The 15,124-nt window shown below is 40.7% G+C and overlaps 1 long non-coding RNA gene across 2 annotated transcripts; it reads left to right on the plus strand.

The window, feature by feature from the left end:
- The first annotated feature begins 1,277 nt into the window (after positions 1-1,277).
- On the plus strand, positions 1,278-13,393 carry LOC115334390. Of its 2 annotated transcripts, XR_005931162.1 has the most exons (5): positions 1,278-2,027; positions 9,954-10,167; positions 11,024-11,075; positions 11,983-12,088; positions 13,292-13,393. It is a non-coding gene; the product is annotated as an uncharacterized LOC115334390 (long non-coding RNA). The 2 variants fall into 2 exon arrangements; XR_005931161.1 differs by lacking the exon at positions 11,024-11,075.
- The last annotated feature ends 1,731 nt before the right edge of the window (positions 13,394-15,124 follow it).

Genomic DNA, 15,124 nt, shown 5'->3' on the forward strand with positions numbered 1-15,124 from the left:
TTACAGCTTGCTACACCAAAACACTTCCAAGCAAAAGCAAATTATTGACCAGTATGTCTGGCTAGCGGAGGAAGCTGCTAAAAGGTTGTAGAGAAGCAAAAAATGAAAGCCTAAAGAGGCAAACCAGGAGGAGGCAGGTTGAAGCATGAAGATCATTTATAAAAGATCTGAAGGCCAGAAGGAACTTCACTGATAACATTGTCTGACCTACTAGATAAATACAGGTAAATAGAGCACCTGAAGAGCACCTGAAATTGAACTAGCACACACCTTTTTGAGAAACACTAAATTTTATTTTCTGAAGGACAGCAAAGAAAGGCAAATGAATGTAGAAATGAGGGGGGTTGGCAATACCTAATTTATGTACAAGAACTGAAACTGCTTGTGGGAAACAAGCCAAACAGAATGCTATGTGTAGTATGTAGTAGCAATAAGAGTTTCTCATTTGCATTTCAGATTTGAAGATATTGGTTTGAAATCTCTGTCATAATGGAACATGATTGTCGTCTTTGCTTCTTCTCTAGGCCCTCATATAAAAATGAGTGATTAAGTTACCCTTTGATCGGAAATACACAGAATTTTCACTTCCTGTTGTTCCTATGGCAAACTTTAAACCCTTCCCCCCAAAAATGCAGGGGACAACTCCTGAATTACATCAGATAAGTGGTCTAGCCAACCCAGGTTCATATCTCTGATGGTACTGAGTGATTCAGAAGTAGATGATTGCAAGGAACGTTAACTGCCTTGACTTGGTTAATGGTGCTTCTTTACTAGTTGCCAAGATTTAATTTGGATTATGCTATGAGGGAGCAGTGGTGGTGGGAGAGGGAAGAGTCTCTCTTTAGAGTAAATCCAGGTTGAAACATGTTGTTAACCAGACGTAGTGCTCGGTGTTTTCTGCATCTGCTGAATGTATGTCTCCGTGGTATTTCAAGACAGTTCCATGGGTTAGGTACTGTGCAAAAATGTATTTCCTTTTTGTTGCGTGGTGTTCCTACTCTTATATTCTGAGAAATTATATATTTAGCCCCCCCCCTTTTTTTTTTAATAGTTGTGTTGAATCTTAATTGTTCCTTTTGTAAAAGCAAGAGTTTTGAACTTCTTGAGAATTTTTCGGTACTTCATTGAGCTTTGCCTTTGGAAAAACTGACAGATCAGGTCTCCTTAACACATCTAATTCTTGGCTGTGTGTTTCCAATAGTGGGTGCTGACAATATATAACAAACAAAGCAAGCACAGAGTGATTTTTCTTTCTCCTGCCCCCCACTGTCCAATATACCATTAGGTGATTCCTGAGCCAGTGGCTGCTTCTTGACATTATGTTTACTAGCCACCAACAGATCTATCCTTCATTAGTTTATGTAGTCTATTTTGTAATTGTTCATATTTATGGCCCAAACAGTATCATCCAGCATTGAGTTCCATTGTGTATTACTACACAGTACTTTTGCTTATTTGTTCTAGACTTGCTGCCTCATTGCTTCATTGTGTTTGCCCTTTCATTCTAAGCTTACATCAAATTGTATTTACTAGCTTCACCTTCTTTTTTTAAGCTCCTTTTTGAAGTCTAAGTAGCCTGAACTGAGTGAAGAAAGACAGACGAGATTGTATAATGAATTTGTATTATTTTTGTTATGGTTTCTGTCTGCACTTAGAGTAAAACAACTGGTATTCTTACTGCAGCTGAACATAAAGCAGGTGTTTTCACTGAGGTGTTCCTTTATCCCAGGACTTCAGATTCATAGCACCTGATGGTCTTTACTGAAGTGAGGAGAAAGAGGAAGGAAGTACAAGTGAGTTGGTGTTTTTACAGTGGGAGAAGAGGAACACAGAGGAGGTCTAGCTTTGCTATCGGTGGGAAGTAGGTGCTTGCCTACTAATTTCTTTTCTCCCTGAAAGTCTACATTTGGCTAATTCTTATCTCTGACAGCGTTTGAACACCTAGATGCCTAAAGAGTCTGATGCTGGGAAATTGCAGCCTGAGACTGAGGAGTGATTAATCACAGATGGGGTTCTCGGTCTTGGTGGTGAGTAACAACATGACAAATGTAATTTGTAAATCCAGCTAGAAGTGAAAATTATTTCTCTTAAGAATACAGGTGTCCTTGTACTCCAGTACAGTCTTTTACTGGTCTATGGTATTTCTTCATCCTCCTAAGTACTTGTCTAACATGTCTTGAGTTGCCACTAAGTCAGTTCAAAATGTTACTTTCACTTTTCCCCTTCCTGTATTTACCAGTCAGAGAAAACAGTGCTGCTTAGCTTTTTCCATGAATCCAAAACTGTTCTGTAGCAAGTATATGCAGCTTTTGCAGCACCTGGGATTGCTTCTTGAGACCAATCCGTTTCTTCTCATAAACTGTTGGTGTTTGAGATGTAACAGAGCAACACAGCGTAACTTCTTGGATCTAACCCAAGGACTGTATGATCAATCTATGATAACATCCCTGCCATCTTTCCTGCAATAATGCTCCTTGAACAGTCCACTTCTGTGGGAGGAACTATATCTCAACAGCACAAACTAGAGATGGAGGACAATTGTCTGAAGGATACCAGCTAACATAAGAAAATGGCCTTTCCTGGCTCACAGACAAAATATAGAAGACTCCAAACAAAACTCCTCCCCTGGGTACAGGACACTAAACATCAGCTCAAGCAGCATCCCTGGCATTTAATGAGATCCAGCTCCTCAGATAGTAGTGAGACCCTTTGCTGACATCATGATCTAGTTGTCATGGTTACAAAAGGACCAGCTGCTAAATACAAAGTATCAGAAAGATGAAAATGGAGAAAATCAATATCCAAGCAGAAAAGACGCAGAGTAGATAAGATGATTTGGAGGTCAGGGAGAAATAAAGTGAATGGGGACAGCAACTAGGGAATTAAGCAGGAAATAAAAGCAAGAGGAAAGAAAGTTCAAAGGTAGATATCCAGAGATGGGTGATCCAGGAGCAGACCCTGTGGGAACTTGACATGCTTATGTTTGTAATTAATGAAAAGCCTTCAAAGAGAAGTCTGGAAACAATATTCCCTAGCAAAAGTCTCTTTTGGCTTATTCTCTGTGAAGCTTTGCATGCTATATCCTAGGACAGAATGAACTGTGGAAGAGGAAGGTATGTTCTGATACTGACGGGTGGACAGTGATTTCCAACCCTCAAGATAATGCAGCTGGTGGCATTGGTGAAAAACAGGGCTGAGTATATGACACAGGAAAGGAGATTTGCATAGAGCACTCCCAACTGTGTGCTGTCTCCTGTTGTTGACGTTTTGGCCAAGATCCATTTGAAATCACTGTTTTCCAAGATGTAGCCTCTATGTGCTGTGCCCTAGTTTTGAGGAGGCAAAGATTTAGGTGGCCTTCTTTTGTCAAGTCGGTGAAAGCTAATTCAACCTTTTGTTCTGATAAAAAGTAATGAAAAGAGTATCTGAGGTAGTAAAGTGAGCCTGATAGCCTGATGTGAATTAATATCATAGTGATTCCCTGAGCAAGTGCGTTGGGATCTTCAATGAATTCCTGCAGCAGGATGGGAAATCAGGTTTCCATGGATACTGAGCCAGAAGCAGCACTGACGCTCACAGGAAATGCAAGCTTAGTTTCACTACAGCTTGCTTCCTAAGGAGGGTTCTCTCTTTCTCTCCCTGCTCCTGCTCCCCCAGTGCTCTCTAGTCTTGTGTTTTTAAAGGAAAGGAGGCAGATGGACATTTGAGGACTGGGTGGAGAAAAAGAATACTATCCCCTTACGTAGAAAATTGTATACAAGAAATGCAAAGGATTTACACAGTTTTAAGCTGCAATTAGGAATAAACCAAAGTATATTAAAACCAGGGGAGGAAAAAGGCTGTAGCTTATTGAGCTTCTGACAGTCACTGAGGATGACAGCAAGGCCTCTGGAAGGACAGATTTATAACCAAGGACATAGTAAGAGCAGAGTACCTGTTCTAGTGCAGGGCGGTTTCAACATAGCTGTTGTTCATCCAGGTGATTGCAGCAATGTGTATATTAGCACTCATGAAAGCAAACTGGAAAAAAAAGTGTTATATCTGTCAATTAAAAATATAATATAGAAAAGCCAAACTATAGTTCTTACTCAAGTTAACTGCCAGACATAGTGATAGGTGGTGGACTCTCATTAAAAACATGTAAGATAAGTAAGAGGAAGAAAGGTATTTGGTGATTATGTGCATTTTTACATCCCTTTTGATTCAAAATAGTATCTAGCACTGTATTTTTAATTCATGTAGAAGATAAGTTTGGGAAAACTCACCACCTTATTTACTCCATGTACCAGTCCATCAAATACACAACGAACACTGATAACATCCATAAAGAAAGGCAGTATAAGTGGGAATGTTTCTGAACAATACAGTCTTCAATACTTGATTTGTGACCTCTTGCTCCTACTCAAGAAATCCATAAAACATATATTCTTATTGATCTTAATTTAAACTCCCATTAATGTCTCATACTGACTTATTTAAAATGGTATTTATACATCCTGACCAGCTCCATAGGCAAACACAGCAAAATAAAAACCATATTTATTTGGGGAAGAGCCAAAAATGAAGAAAAAATGTTATTTTTAGGAATTGAAAGTGACTGTTCTCTGAGTGACAGACTTAATCTCTTAGGAAATGCATCTAGGAACTTTAAATGGATTAAAGTTTATTCTTTTTTGTCACTTTTTAGATATTACAAAAAAGACATAGTACTCCAGTATGGTTAAGACAATTATTAGCTAGGTCATGCACTTGGCACAGCTCTGTGGCTGTCCACACTTCAGAGTTGTTAGCTTGCTCGTCAGAGTGTTCCTGTGGGCCCAGGCACCGTTCAGGTGAGTCAAGCAACCAGGGACTGGTCTCTGTAACAGTCTGAACAAATCCACTTGTTTTCCTTTAGCTGGAGAACGGAGGGTGGAGGTGGAAGGAGCATGTATGCATACCAAGTGCCATGCCACTTGCTCTCCAGAGTGAAGAGGGCCCTTGGCCTGCTTTATTTGCCAGAGTGACTGTGGCTATTGCGGTCACTGCATAGTGTCCTGCAGTTTTCTGCTGCCCTTTGCCACCGCAGACTGAGTAGGTTAGACACCTGCCTTTGAATTGTTCATGTGCTTTGGCTATGTTTAGTTAATTAAAATATATATATATATAGTGATATACTGTGGTGTATGTACATGTGTGCATGATTACACCGACATCGCTTGAGCATGTGCTAGCATGAGATAGGAAGCTGACTAATGAAAAAGAAAAGATACCTGTGCACAAGTACAAGCAAGAGACCATTTTCAAACACAAGTGCACATGGGAGAGTACTGTGTCTGTGGCTGGGGGGGTTGCTGTTGTGAGGTAGAAGGCAATTAATTGCCTCTGCAGAAGAAGGTAGCATCTCCATTCAGTACTATGATTTAGTTATCAGCCAATGTCACCCAAGAAGAAACTCCCACCTCCTGAATTCTTGTTACAGGCTGGAGAGAATATGAGAGAGACTGCTGTAATAACACAATCATTTTTTCAAGCTACTTCCTTTCCAGCACTGCAGTGGGAGTGGGGGAAAAAAACCAACAATGGGGTTTGAGAATTGCAAGCAAATAAGCTGCCATCCTTGCTATAACATCCTGAGTACGTAGCAGCAGATTGTCTTTGTTCTGTTAGTGAACCATCATAGCAAGAGAGGTAGTATTCTGCATTGAATGAGCTCTTAATTATAATGCTTTTCTGCTTCCAGGTTAAGCAGAAAGCATTATAGTTAAGAGCTCATAGGTATTTCCATGATGAATTCCTACTGTTTTGCTGTCTAACTCCCAAACTTTTTTGCTGTCAGGCTGGTTTGCTTCTGTGTTCTTGTGATATCTTTTAAATAAACACAACTTGTAGCACTGTTTGTGCTACAGGAAGTAGAAAATGTCATTTAAAACTGCATTGTCGAATCACTAAAATTGCCGACTGGACTACTGAAGCCTGTGGAAGAACAAGATCAGGCATGCTCTTCTTTTGTTGTCCCTTTCACTTCAGGGTACAGATTCTTATTGCCCATGTGCTGCTATTTCCCAGAGACACTTGTTGTGCAAAAGAGAAACAGTCCACAGAGAGCACTTAGTTAAAACCACCAAGTAAAGTAGGGTCTTAAGTTAATTAAGTCTTTCTTAAGCAATATAAATAGTGAGGTCTTCTGTTTTACAGCTTTGTGTCTTGGCTGAATTACAGTACTTCAGTATTTGCATGACAGACAGTAATTGTCCTCGTGCAACTCCCCTTTGCCTTTTTGTTATGTTATTTAAAAATAAATGCTGCAAACTTGCCTCATACAGGCTGTAATTTAGAAAAGTGCTCAAGTACATACTTCAGTTTGAGCATGTGAATTGATACATTATTAGCCTGTGTCCTGAAGATGTCAGAATGCAAAAAACCCAGTATGAGTAATCTTATACCTAAAATCACTCGCATCCAAGGATCCTGCTGTACTGAGATCCCACTTTCCAAATGTGGCAACACAAGGCAGGATTTTTGAAAAGAATATTTAATTAGGTAGGCTTATAACAGTGCTTGGCTACATAACAATGTAGATAGGATAGGATTAAGCTCATCTACCTTTGGACAGATGCAATCTAGGCGTATAATCTGAACTGTTCATCAGGGCCTTGCTCACAATGACGGATCGGTGTCACTGGGGACAATTCAGCCCACTCGCAAGAGGCAGCACCCGCAACTAGCAGCACATGAAACTATTTCGTGCTCCGCTGTTCATAAAGTTGCTAAAATTTCAGTCATAACCAGAAGGCAAAACAATTATCTTCACCTTTGCTGCTAACAGTTGAATTTATGAATAAGTAAGGCCACGTTTTCTTGTTTGTCTAATCATTTTGTGAAATATTTGTGCCTGGTTTTTTTTCACACCAACCCATTTTTAATAGGTGGTTAGACTATTATGTTTTGATCACAGTCTTAATCTGAAGGATCACCATTTTTCCTATCTACCTAGTAAAGAGATCTAGAAAGCTGTTTAACCGTAGCTCTTTTTGGAGAGTGGCCTTAGCTTACTGCTTGCTTCTAGTCATTTCAGGGTCTTTATTGAGCTTGTTAGCTTCATGTTAAGTCAGATGAAAGCAACACCTTTTGCAAGTAACTCCTGGAAAGGACCTTTGCGTTGCATTGACTAGGTATCTCAAAGGGCAGGGAGGGAGAGAAATACAGTCATTGTGAGGCAGAGTTGCAAATGTAAAATACTTATTAGTCACTTCAAACATTCTGCTGTGGTCTACCACACTTGCTCCAAAAGCTGACTATTCAAAAGGATTGTAAAAATCATCCTCATTATCTCATTTATTTGTACTAGACTAGTATCTACAAGCCTTTGAACACAAAAGAGTTTCTGCATATCTTAAAACAAGATACTCAGCTATTGAATGGAACTGCTAATGTGAAGGAACTGGTCTGAGAGGGAAATGATAAAGGTCATTCTTGGGATGACCAGATTCCTACATGTTTATCAGAAACTGTTACTATCCAACACTTTATTTTATTGTTGTTCATCAGTATAACAGTAACAGCAACTATGTAACCATGAGGTGGTCTTCAGTGGCTGAAAGATGGTTTCTGCTCTGAGAAACATGCAGCTAAGAAATTACCAACAGTGTCTAGTGACCATTGAGGCATTGTATTAATGATACTGCTAAGAGGCCTGCAGAGAAAATATCCCAGATTTTATTTTCAGTAACTTAAAACATCTTAAGAGGAAGTTAGGAGTAACTTCCTTTCAGTAACTTAAAAAGTCTTAAGAGGAGTTCTTTGTGCCTGAAGTTTCATAAAAGCTCATATAGTTGTGTTTCATTTATTCAAATCATAATACAAGTTCTACTTGTTTAACTGTAAAATCTTTAAGTTCCTCCACCATGACCAGTGAAAAATAAGATTTTTTCATAAACTAATATTTTATGGATTTGTAACTTAGTATGGTTTAAGTAAATTAACTAAAGAGTGAGTTTCCCAAGTTTAAAAATATTTCAGTTTACAAATAAAAAGTGCAATTTAACTTAATAATGCAGCGCTGACCTGTCAAAGCAGCAAATTGAGGCTGAATAAATCACCCAACTGAATGAAATGCCTTGTGGCATTTTTAAAATAACTTGCTTAGGAAAAATTGTCTAAACGTTACCCTGTTTGGTATTAGTGGCAGCTGCACTACTGGGGAAGGACATGTTTAAAATAGGTATCAGTTGACTAGCCAATGCTGTCATTATGGAAACAAATGTATTTCTTAGTTCTTTAAGCAGGGGACTAGAAAAAAATAAACAAGGAGGTGGAATTAATTCTGTATATAGAATTAATGAGCTTGCTGTGGGATTGTGTGTTGAGTTTTAAGCTCCAAACTTCAAAATGGGTACCAAAAAGTTGGAAAGGACATGGAGAAAAGCTGCGAGATTGATTCAAAGACAAGATAACCTGTTATATTGTAAGATGCTTATGTAGTTACAGCTAAGGGATGGTTTGAAAACCACCTCCAAGGCACTTCTAAAGGAAAGAGGACTTTGGAAACAGATGGTTTATTACTCCAGCAGAAGATGAAATTATACTGATTAGTTGAAAGCTGACTCTAGAACAATTTAGACTACTGAAGCACTGAAAATTTTTAAATATTGAGACTGTTTGTTTAGAGAAGAGATGTACTCTCCAGCATTAGAAGTCTTGAACTTGGGAAATGCTATTCTTCTGAAATGTATGCTGTTGTTTGAATGGCCTTTGCGGGCTTCACAGCTGACCTTGCTGAGTGATATTCTTTGCCTTTTGTTATTATGAGCAGAAAGGGGAGGGTTGAGTAGTGTCAGAAAAGGTGACCATAGAGTGAACCTTCTGACCTTTAGCTCAGTAGCATGGCCTAGAATTTAACTGTACATGATTGAGCTTACTTCTTTATCATTTAAGATGCTCTGACTCAGCCAGATAAGAAGAGAGATGAAACTAATGTTTTTTTCTGGGGCTTCCCACTCTTTTCTAAATATTTTTAAAGCAACTATTATTAGCTATAAGTATCAGGAGATTTTGTTTTTTTCTTTTTCCTCCCTCCTCTAATCTGGAAAATCACTCCAACGTCTACCCCAGGCCATAAACCAACTTATAATTGAAGTTTAGTAAAATATCTCCCTAAACATGCATGTTTGCTTATAATTGCCTAGTATGAGGTGGATTTTGTTCAAATATCACTTGCCCAAAAAATGAAAGAGAAAAAAAAGAGAAATAAACCTGCAAAAAGACATAAGATCCTAAAACAGGTAACTTAACAGGAGAAGCAACTGCAACTGCCCTGGCTATAATTTATAGACTGGGAAACATTCAGGATACAGTGCAGCAGAGTTAGCAGGCACTACTCCAACAGTAAGTGTTGCAGTAGCTCTCAGTACTAGTATGTCACTTGAGGGCATGCTGAGGATGTGTGTTCATTGCTGAACTGGATAGCATGTGTCTGTCTGTGACACTGTAACTTTGCAAACCTATATCTGTTCAGTCACACACTTTCAGGGACTGCTATGTACATTAGTGAGCACAACCCCATTGATTAGTAAGTGAAGGAGGGAAACAGACTTTCAGTACTGTCATTGCGATGCCACAGTATAGTTTAGTGGCATAGCAAAACAGGCTGTCAGAGAGTTTCTGGCTATCTCCTGTACACACCAGGGTGTGTGTTGTGTGTTTTGGTGCTGCTGAAGGCTGAGATACCACCGCTAGCTCCTCACTCTTGCATACTTTGAAGAGCACTCGTCCTTTGATGGCTGTCTCCTCCTCTGGTCAGCTATATTGGGTGTCCCGGCAGGCATCTCATCTACTCCTTTTGTTGACACATCCCCTCACATCCCCTTATCCCTACACAAAGCTTTTCCTTCAGCTAAGAGTTCTTCACTTCATCTCTTGCCACCTCCCCAGAAGGTGTTTCTACACTTCAGTAACTGTTTATTTCCAAGCAGCATTTGGGGCCTGGATGCTACCACAGAGTTGTCAGTAATATCATGTTTGGGAACTCCAGGGTCACAGCTATCCAAGAAAGTGATTGCAGCCCTTCTGTTCCCAGTGTGTCTGTACCTGACTTCATATACGGCACCCTGAGAAGGAAAGAACTATTAGATTCCTGCTGGAAACAAGGCTTGAAATGACTTGTAAGAGGACCAAACAAGAGCACAAGTAAGAAAAATGGCTAACAAAAGCCTTTCTATAGGGATCTATTGTGATGCTTTTCATCTTATGTTCTGTCTGTTGGGCTGAGCATGCTGAACCTTTATGTCCTTCTAACTTACAGAAAATGTGACATAAATATTTCCTGTGCCATACTGGCTGAGATACAATGAGGAACCACAATATTTATTTTTGGTAGCGACAAAATATGGGGGGCGGAAATTGTTGCAAAGAGCAAATTTTGTAAGAAAAAAATTGCAATGATCTCAACTGCATTTACATATATAGCTGAACGGGTTTTCTTTTGGTTTTCTTTTGTACATGCAGATGCCTTGCTTGCTTAGCCTATAAAGGCAGCACTAGTGTTGTGCAGGTAGCAAGCAGAAGCAGATGTTCAGAAGTTGCAGTTCAGATGTAGTCTTAGGGAGATTTACATACTTATTCTGAACCTGTAGAGAGCCAGAGAAGCACTGTGATACACATTGTTGACTCTATGGACAAGTAGGAGCACATTCAGATCAAGTATCACTGGGCACAGGTTCTATTTTAATCATACGAGCATCATACCTACTGCTTCTGTAGCAAGTTTTGTTGTAAGAACAGTCAATATTTACAGAACCACACATTGCTTAGGTTGGAAGGGACCTCTTGAGATCATCTAGTCCAGATCCCCTGCCCTGCTCAAACAGGATCAGCCACAGCAGGTTGCCCAGGACCATGTCCAGCTGGGCTTTGGGGAGACTCCACAAACTCTCTGGGCAACCAGTTCATGGTTGACCACCCTCACACTAAAAAAAGTGTTTTCTTGTGTTCACATTGAACTTCATGGGTTTTAATTTGTGCCCATTGTGTCTTGTCCTGTCAGTGGGCACTGCTGAGAAGAGTCTGGCTCCCTCTTCCTCATTGCATTTCATCAGGTGTTTACACCATTAATAAGATTTCCTCCCCATACTCTCCCAAGCTTTCTCTTCTCTAGGATGAACTGTCCCAGCTCTCTCAGCCTCTCTTCACACAAAACATGTTCCAGTCCCTTAATGATCTTTGTGGCCCTTTGTTGGACTTGCTCCAGTAAGTCCACACCTTTCTTGTACTGGGGAGCCCAGAATTGGACACAGTACTCCAGGTGTGGCCTCTACCAGTGCCAAGTAGAGGGGAAGGATCACTTCCCTTGACCTGCTGACAGCGCTCTTCCTAATGCCGCCCGGGATGCCGCTGCCCTTCTTTGTCGTGAGGACGCATTCTTGGCTCACCTCCTTGTCCACCGGGACCCCAGGGTCCTTCCAGGCAAAGCCACTTTCCAGCCAGTCACCCCCCAGCATGTACTGCTGTAGGGTGTTACTCCTCCTGAGGTGCAGGACTTTACATTTTCCCTTGCTGAACATCACGAGATTCTTCTTGGTGCATTCTCCAGCCTGTCCAGGTCCCTCTGAATAGCAGCACAACCGTCTGGTGCATCAGCCTTTTCTCCTAGTTTTGTATCATCTGTAAACTTGCTGAGGGTGCAGTCTAGGTTATTAATGAAGAGGTTACCTTACTGAAGTCAAGGTAAACAACATCAACTGCTCTCCCCTCAGCCATCAAGCTAGTTACCTCATTATGAAAAGGCTAGCAGGTTGGTTCAGCATCATTTCCCCTTCATAAATCCACACAGACAACTCCCAGTTACCTTCTGGTCCTTCATGTGATTGAAAATGCTTTCCAAGAGGATTGTCACCGTCGCTTTTTCAGGGACTGAGGTGAAGCTGACTTGCCTGTAGCTTCCCAGCTCTTCCTTCTTGCCCTTCTTGAAAATAGAAGTGATGTTTGCTCTCTTCCATTCTTCAGAAACCTCTCCTGATTGCCATGACCTTTGAAAGATAATCAAGAGTGGCCTCACAGTGACATCAGCCACCTACCTCAGTACTCACAGGTGCAGCCCATCAGGCTGTAGGTATGTCCAGTTTAAGTGTTCTCTAACCTGGTCCTCTTCCTCCACAGGTAAGTCCTCCTTGTTCCAGACTTTCCCTCTGGTCTCAAGGTTCCAATAAATAGCTCAGAGTGAATAGTGTCCTATTCAGATTAGTTTTTTCATAAACAAAGCCTGGTTTAAAAAAAACGTAAAATGTAAGAGAGGCTCCTTGTGCTAGTGATTGTGGCCAACATCAGCGTGAATGAGGTTACACTGCTGCCAGAAACCCTTGGCTCTCTTTGTCCTCCAGAAGAATCCTGGTAGGCCTCTTGCATCTTGCTTCACTGCACAGGTGTTCACCCTTTTCTTATAGAAAATGCCGCTGGAAGGCTGCTAAGCATTCTTCCCTTATTTTTCACTCGCACACACATGTTGCCAGAAGCAGTGGGAAGCCACCAAGAACTGACACAGATGGGCAGAGGACTTCCAGCTCATTGTCAAAGTACATAAGGCATGCAGAATGGCTTCATCTGGGGCTCATTTTCTGTCTTAACGTATTTACAGCCTGTCTATCTTGCTCTACTCAATGGAAAATGAGGTGAGACAGTTTAGGCCGAACAGCAGCCACCTGATCATAGCACAAGAGCATGCACATGGTTTCTAAGAATCACCACTTTCCCAGGCATTTGTAGATGGCTTATTACACAGTCCATACCTCCTGCCCCACTAGACAGACCATGTGCAATGGGAGCACTTTCAAAATGGTACAGTGTTTATATTTGGAAGGCAAACATTTTGTGGAGCCCTAGAAACATATTAGGCATGATCGCTATTGTTTTTTCTTCCATGACAAGAGGAAACCTTTACTTCCTCTTGCTCTCCCAACCCATACCTGGTTCTCCCTTGTGTTGTATCCCTCGATTCTATCCCTTTTGCTAAAGTCACTGATTTGCTAAGTCACAGGGATACCACATTCCACCCACATCCCTCACTCCTTTGTCTGTTGGAAGTATGCACTTAAATCACTGGTTGAACTCAGCTCTGTGATTTTACAATCCATAGACAGTTTGTTTGCAGGAAACGCTCTACAAAGCAATGAATCTAGACTATGCATCTACATAAAAGTGTGAAATGTGCTGTTAAGGGTCCATATGTCTTAGCAGGCTGAGTCTGTCCAATAGTTTGTTCTGTTATGTCTTGAAACACTACCAGATCTTAAATTGCTTAGGATTTTTATTTTTGGAGTCTACAGCATCATCTGAGGGAGAGTCCTATATCCTGGCTGTTCCTGACATTTGTGCCTTGATCGGTACTGCTGACTGCCAGCCTTCAGCAAGGTGAAGATGCTATGAGTAAGTTTGAAACTTAGAAAGAGACAAGAGGACCTCCTATGTAAACACAGGAGTGCGGCACAGTGTATCCAAGTTATTTTGGAAAGGGAGAATTACCATTCTCCAAGGGTTTAGAGGGCTTATGGATAGTTTGGGCCCCTGCCTACAAGCATGTGCCAGGATGGCATATCTTTCAGGAGCATGGGGGGGACCTCTGAAGAGTCAATCAGTATCTCCTGCCAAAACACCTGAGCCAGAGTAGCAAGATAGAGTTGCACTGTTGAAGTCAAAAGGGGTTATTGGGGCACATACAGGCAAACAAGACATGTATGGACAGAGATGCTGCATCAGGTTTGAGTTAATCAAGCTCAGTGTGAGCTGTGCCACACACATCAGGCCACAGTTCTAAGTACACGGGCATCGTATGAAAGATTCATTGCCAATGAAGTAGTGGGCTGTGTGATGTTAAGCACCTGGGTGCAAAGAATGTGGGACATGGCTGTGCAGGTATCTGCTGTCTTGATAGCTTGGAGATAGCCTTTTGGTCCCAGGAATAGGATGTCTAAAGGGGTATGTGGCAGTTCCACAATGCTGAATATGTTTCTGCCAAAAAAGATTGTGGGCATAATAGACAATAAAATTTTGTGTTGTGTGCAACACAAGGTCAGTTCTATGTAGTTTCATGGTCTGTTCTAGTACTGTGCTATGAACATACAATGAAATTGCTCTTTCACAACATTTTTATTTCTGTCACTAGCACCAGCCCAGCTTCCCCTACACAATACAAGGCCGATATCAGATGCTACAGTTTCATCTGGGCAGTAGTAGTTAATGACAAAGTGCTGGGGTACATTAACCTAGACAATCCATTTAACTGAGCTAATCTAGAATAGCTCAGATTCAAAGTAGGACTTCTCCTCTATTGGTCTCCCTGAAAATCAGTCTCCTCCGCCATTAAAGCTATGAGGAATTTAAGTGTCACATGCCTTGATAATAACTATACTAGCTGATATCCTGATGCAGACAACAAATCTCAAGAAAAGGCACCAATGCTTTTTCTTGTTTTCTTGTTCCCTTGCTTCCAAAGAATATGTCCAGTGTTTTTTTTACATCCCTTACATTGCATTCAGTTAATCTTTATAGTGCAGCTCATATTCCTCTGTAAAGTTTACGTTTCTTATATAAGTCCTGGATAAAGATCTCTGGTCACTGGTACACAGAGCATCTGATTACAGAATCATAACAGTCTATCCAATCTGGCTTTGAAATCAATGTTGGTTTTTTTTTTTTTTTCTTTTTGCTTTATTGTTTTTTTGCCACTAAGTCAAACTACAGAGCCAGGATTTGTTCAGAAAGTAACTGTAATGTCTCTGAAGGGAAGTTGTTTATAATCGTACTGAGTAATAAAATCCCTATGGTCTTTTCTTTCATGTGAATAGCAATTCCACATATATGTTCATCCAGGGTGCTATGGTACAGTTGTTGATGGTCTTGCTAGGCCTCAGTCTTCTTTGGCAAGACAGTATCTGCTTATAATTTACACACCACCACCACCCCAACCCCCGGTTAAATATTAATCTAATGTCAGAAGCCTTCCTTAGCTTTAGTACAGTGAGTCTGCCTGGCATCTTAAACAACCCTTCATTTCTAAAGGTGCATACACATACAGTAGATGGCATCAGCGATTTTTGTGTAGAGGAAGAATGTGAACATGTGAAATTATTACTACTGAAGGAGGAAAATGAGT

The sequence above is a fragment of the Aquila chrysaetos genome, chromosome 22 (assembly GCF_900496995.4).
Source record: "Aquila chrysaetos chrysaetos chromosome 22, bAquChr1.4, whole genome shotgun sequence".
Classification (NCBI taxonomy): Eukaryota; Metazoa; Chordata; class Aves; order Accipitriformes; family Accipitridae; genus Aquila; species Aquila chrysaetos.